The sequence below is a fragment of the Gavialis gangeticus genome, unplaced genomic scaffold (assembly GCF_001723915.1).
Source record: "Gavialis gangeticus isolate Ggan-Ray unplaced genomic scaffold, GavGan_comp1, whole genome shotgun sequence".
In the NCBI taxonomy this organism is placed as follows: Eukaryota; Metazoa; Chordata; order Crocodylia; family Gavialidae; genus Gavialis; species Gavialis gangeticus.
This window is the reverse complement of record NW_017728996.1, coordinates 37,365,248-37,371,518: the sequence shown is the minus strand read 5'-3', so window position 1 is coordinate 37,371,518 and position 6,271 is coordinate 37,365,248. Positions and strand designations below refer to the sequence as shown.

Here is a 6,271-nt window from a genome sequence, read left to right as displayed (position 1 = left end):
CTGCATCATGGGGCTGCTCTGCACTTAACTGGAGGGAGGGCAGTGACAAGCTGGGATCTCCTAGCCCACACTGCAGCTCCTGCTCAGTGCTGAGGGGAGGTGGGAGCTGAGCAGCACTGGGACTGGGGTGGGGAAAAAGAGAAGTGGGTACCCCAGGCTGCTGCAGGGGAGTGCATTAATTGCAAGTTTAGACGTATCCACTGAGCAGTAAAATTTGAGAAACTGTACAGAATCTGCATACAGAAAATGGGAAGAAGTGGGAACATGTGCCACAGGTTGGGTACCCCTGCTCTAAGGGGTGTGTACTTGTTTTTATGAAATATTACTTTCACAGAAAGGAAAAGTTGCACAAATACTTTGAAATCAGAAAACATAGTACCAGGTTCTACAGGATGCTCTGTTTAAGGTAAGCAGTTTTTCCTTTACATAGTTATATAATGCTCTCTCAGAATGACAAAGACTGTAGGAATCAGCACAAGGAATATACTCTACCTTAGTTTAGGCACTTGAGCTTTGAGTGCTCAGCAGTGCCCTCCATTTTTCTCTTGGCACAATCAACATTCATTTTTTTTAAATTACATCAAATGGCTTTTATAACTACCCATTATTTCCAAAAGGTCCATTTTTAATTGTAAAATGCTTTTATTCATCTTAGAATTAGGACTGCAATGTGAAATTAACTCTATTTCCAAGTTGATACTCCCTTGAAGTTAGTTAACTATTTTTTTAAATAAGCGTTTCATAGAAATGGGAACTAAATATGCAATCTAGTAAATATACAAGATAAAGTAGAAAGAAAAAAAATCTTTCCCCCTGTAACCACTTGCAGTGACAGTGATTGTAGGTAAAACCAGTTGATACCCCATAATCTGTTATTAAATTACAGGTATTATCTTGTTACTACATCAAAAAGTAGAGATGCACCAATATATTGGTCCATATTGGACTGGCACTAATAAAAGGAAAATTGACATCAGCAATCAGCCTTTTTTTGGCAGGTGTAGCCAATAATGTCACCGATAAATACCACATGCATATGCGCAGTCATGGCATGCAGGAGGCCAGGAATACAGCCCCATAACTTGCAGAGCAGCATCTGGCCACTGAGTCTGTGGGGGAGGGAGGGACCGAGAGTGGGAAGGGGGCAGATAGAGGTTCCCACAGTGAGGGAGGGACTGGGGCAGGGGCAGGTGCTACCCAGCCAGGGCAGTGAATGCAATCCTAGAAGTGGGACGGACCTGCAGGTGGCTTGTCTGGGGGGTACTGGGGGGGTGGGGAAGAGGGGTGCACGTGTCTCCCGGATTTATGCACAGGACAAGGGTGGGCTGCCTATTGCAGGCTTGGGGCCAGGGGCTGTGCTGACCTATTCCCAGAAGTGGGGCTGAGCTCTGAGCAAATGGGGGCAGGGCGGGTGGGGGCAGTGCTGAGAGTGGTGGCTATGGCAAATTTTGGGGTGGCCATAGCACACCTCATAGCCACCCTTCCCAGTACTGCTGCTGCCTGCCCCACCCCTGCCTGCTCGGAGCCCAGGCCTGGCCCAGTTCCCACCAGGAAGAGGCTGGCACAGCCCCTGGCCCCGAGCCTGCACCCCGTGCACAAATCCAGGGGACACATGCCTCCCATAGGCGTGTGCGCAGCAGTAGGGAGTTGCCCCCCTCCCCGCTACACTCCCAGACAATCCACCTGCGGCTCTGCCTTGCTCCCAGGATCACATTCACCACCCTGGCTAGGCAGCACCTGCCCCTGCCGCAGCCCTACTCCCTCCCCGACTGTGGGGGCCTTGACCTGCCCCCTGACATCTCTTCCCCCCCCACCAGACTTGCCAGCCAGATGCTGCTCTCCAAGCTGCTGCGCTGCATATTGGCTATTGGATTGATATCGGCCAATATGGCTGGTTAATAATTGGCCATTGGTATCAGCCAAAAGATGTCTTTATTGGTGCACCCCAACAAAAAAAGCACCAAGGAAAAGCTAATACAAATGCTGATGTTTAAATCATTTGTCTAATTTGTGTTACCATTTACTGGAAAACTTTAAATTGTTTACCAAAAAAGCACAAAACAAATGTTTTAACTAGATCAAGTTACTGAATTAGTTCTATAAATTATGTGTTTTGGGAAAAGTCTCTCTCTTCACAAATTAAATAATGAAGAGGTAATCCTAGGTTGCATCATTTTAATAGCTACAGACTAATCTGAAACAAGATTACACACCGGTACTCAGAAATGTCTAATCTGATTACTGTTCCTTAGCAACAATTGTGTTTCTACTGTTGAAGAAATATAAAATGGACAGCAGTCCATCTCTGACTGGGTACCAGCCTGAGAACAAGTTATCCTTCAAAGTCCCATATGTTGGTTTTGCAGCTTTGTGGGTACATTGTTTTGCTCCTGAAATTTTCTCCTTAATTCCATTTATGTCCATAGCTGCTACAGTGTACTTTTCTAGTGGGATCCAGAGGAACTGAACCCTAAATCATGTAAACTCAGAAGTTTTACTATTAAAGGAATGGCACTCCTCACATGGGTACATTTTATACTGGGATAATCACATGTACAACTAGTTTAACTGCTCTTGTACCTAGGGGCTTTATCCATACAAAAATGTGGTTTGGGGTGGGGGTAGGGGGGGCAGGGTTATCACATGCCTAAACAGCAGCTATATTGGTTTAAAAAAAAAAGTTTTGTATTTTCAGCTTAGAGGTAATAGGGTGTTCCTCCAGAAGATGCCCATAAAATCCTTACCCACTGTTGGGACTCCCAACGCAGTGCACCAGCACTCTACCACTGCATGCTTATATATACACAACTTGGAGCATTAGTGACCTCTGCTTTCCACTTCCACATCTGGAGGCAGCTCAGCCAAGGACTAACTTGGGTTTCATTACAATGCAAAATCTTAGGACTAATACAGCCCAAAAGTTCACTTTTTAAAAGATCCAACAGAAAAACTTGTAATCTAATAACCTGTTCAATACTGCATTTCAAATTATGGGTCACCTTATTTGTGACTAATGAAAATCAGCCTCTTTTTTTTTTTTTTTTAAATGAAGCAGTACATTCCCTACGCTATTCATACTTAAATTATAGTTGACAAATGCCAAATACTGCTGGGAACCATTATTTGAAATACAGGCAGTCCTTGACTTGCGACGAACAGCACTTACGACCTTTATAAACGGACACCATGTTTTGAGGTTCCAACGCAGTGGAGGGAAGGGGTGTGAGGGCACAGATCAATGCCCTCGCAGCGAAGGAGGGATTGGGGCTAGGACAGGGGCTGGGGCAAGTGCTGCCCAGCCAGGGCACAGGGGAGCACCTCCCTCCACTGCATGCCACTGCTCCAGAAAACTTTCAAAACAAAACTTATTTGTTCTTCCCGTGGTGGACTGTACAGACCTTGGGTCTTCTAGGAAAAAATAAAAATAAAGGCATAATAAAATCCTAGTGTAGACAGGGTAAGTTTGTACTACTGTGACTGTATCAAGGCTGCTTTCCCCCGCCTCGTTCCTACTGTACTCAGGCAGAACTGGTCTACAGCCAGATAGACTTTATTCATTCTGAAGATGACAACTGTGTTACTACCTGCATATAAGTGATTAAGCTTTAATCACTCTTAAAGTGATTTATAAAAAAGTGATACAAAAGTACTCTTAAATAGTCCCAGAGTGGAAGCAGTTGTCCAGGTATCACTCTCTAACCAGCAGTAATGACCGCAAACTTCTGGAAGACTGTTTCAGGCTCAACATTAGGAAAAACTTCACAGTCAGGGTGTCCGGACTGGAACAAGCTCCCTCCAGAGGTGGTGCAATCACCTACCCTGGAAATCTTCAAGATGAGACTGGACAGTCACCTTCCTGCCTAGAGTAGGGGACAGTTGTCTTTCTGCCTAGAGTGGGGGGGCTGGACCCAATGATCTTCTGAGGTCTCTTCCAGTCCCTTACTATCTATGAAAAGCACAAACTATATAGGTATGACCAACACCCTCAAAACTACACAGGAATGACATTTTTATACCATGTAGCTACTTCCACACAGAATTGCACTAGTCACATAGCCTGCTTACAGACATAGAATACCCCCCACAAAAAAACCCAACAACAGTGCTTTACTTTAATGTCAGTGTGCCCCTGCACTGAGCTCAGCACATGCCCAGAAGAGGCGTCATGTTGGTTGGACCCAGCTCACCCAACATCTGTATAACTCAGATTGAATCAGCTATTAGATAAAAGTGCTGAAAAACCCTGCTGAAGCACTTGATGTATACAAATGCTGCAGAGCCAGGCTGAACTAACACCCTGCTTCTTCCAGTAAAGAGCTATTTTTGTGGGGGGTTTTCACATCTATCAGTGCCCATATTTAAGTAAAAAGACTCCCCTAACTGACAGTTATTCAGGTACTTAAAAAAACAACAACAAAAAACCAAGAAAAAACTAAAAGCATTGCTTAGACCAGGCCTTAGAAAAATGTCAGAACACACTTTGATTAAATATATAGTTAAATACCACAGGGATTCCTACAATTACAATACAGGCAGTCCTTGACTTATGTTTTGAGTTACAACATTTTGCACTTGCAACGTTTATAAATTGACACCCTGTTTCAACTTTATGATGTCAGTTTCGACTTTACAACACTTGATCCGATGTGTAGAAATAAATTAATCCAGGCCTCTAACTTGACTAAGAAAAGAGAGTGAAGAAAAAAAAATTGAAGAAGATGCTGATACTGTATGTTTAAGAATATTCTAAGATAAGAAAAACCCTTCTGCTTTATTATGTCTTTTACAGTTCTTTGGGAACAAATGTTTCTTTCGTAAAATCAACAAGAAGGTGATAACAGTTCTCAAAACAAAATGTGTTGCTGAGCAAGCAACTGTTACGTGTAACAACGGAATGATCTACCTCTTCCTTTCTTTCAAGGTTGCTTTGTTTAAATCATGTGTCTCTTTTCACAGTCTTGGGTATAAAAAGGTATGTTAACTTGTACAAGGGAGGAGTTCTGTTTAGAACCCTCCCCGCGATCACTTGTATGAGCTCCAATTAACTCAGGACTGGGTCTGTTAATTCTAATACCAAAACACAACATGAAGTATGATTTCTTCCACAGATGCGACGCCATGCCAGCGAACAAGTTCGTTGTTTCATCCATGTCTCTGGAGAACCTCTGTGCAAACTTCTTTGGACAGTTTCTTTAACAAAGCAGACAAGACTCCAGAGGAAGTTGCAGCCAGGACACCTGAGAAGATGCCAGCCAAGAACCCTTCAAAATGTCCAACCAAGAGCCTTTCAAAAAGTCATCTCAGAGAAGTCCTTCCAAATCAATGATTGCTATTTACAATATAAATACATTAATGTAGCTATATTGCTCATCTATAATTGATCAAGTACAAAATTCTGGGGTATTTTTTAGTGAAAATAGGGTATCGGGCCTTGGTTCAGGAACCAATCCCCCATTTATAAGATTGTTTCTTATGAGAAAGTCGGTTCCAACTTAAGACGTGGTTTCAGGAACCAATTGTGTCGTAAGTCCGAGGACTGCCTGTACAATCCCCAAACTGTAGCCACTCAGATCAACAAATGCAGATTCAGACATTGGTGCAACCTGCTACAATACCCACCCCGAGAAAACGGCAACAGAATCCCTCTGGTTGTCACCTACAGTCCCCCAGTTTGAACACGAGTGACCTCCAACTGCTCCTGAAAGAAGGACAACCGCCTCAAAGCAGCCATGGAGGAACAAATCCCTCCAACCTTAAACAACATCTCTCTAGCAAGAGCCTATCAATTCCCATCTCACAGAGGCACGAGGCCTTGTAATGGACCCAGATGCCAGCTGTGCCCCCTTACTACATCACTTTTACATTGACTGTGTAACATCTGAGGTTTGCTTACCTCCAAGTCTACCAATGTTATGTGTGCCACCCCCTGCTATGTGCCCTTCAGCTGTCTACACTGAACAGGCCAGGCAATCCTTACACACAAGAAAGACCGAACACTAAAGGTGCACTGATACATTGGTCAGATACCAGATTGGTACTGATACGAGCGACACATGGGGGGACACATGGGTGCATGTGCACCCCCTATGAAAAGGCACTGCCAAGACAGTCAGCGGCACCTGCAAGTGGTTGCTGCTTGCCACCCTCCTCGCTCCCTACTGCCGACACTGCCAGCAGCGTCTGGTCAGTGACCGCTGCTGGCCACTGCTGCCAGTGGCATCCGCGCGTGGTCGCCAATACCTGGTCGGTGCTCATCACCCCCCCCCCCCCC

General features: G+C 44.5%; 1 long non-coding RNA gene across 1 annotated transcript; it reads left to right on the top strand.

Moving 5' to 3' along the window:
* Positions 1-12: 12 nt before the first annotated feature.
* On the top strand, positions 13-3,036 carry LOC109288370. Its single transcript, XR_002095120.1, has 2 exons — positions 13-406; positions 2,427-3,036. It is a non-coding gene; the product is annotated as an uncharacterized LOC109288370 (long non-coding RNA).
* Positions 3,037-6,271: the final 3,235 nt, after the last annotated feature.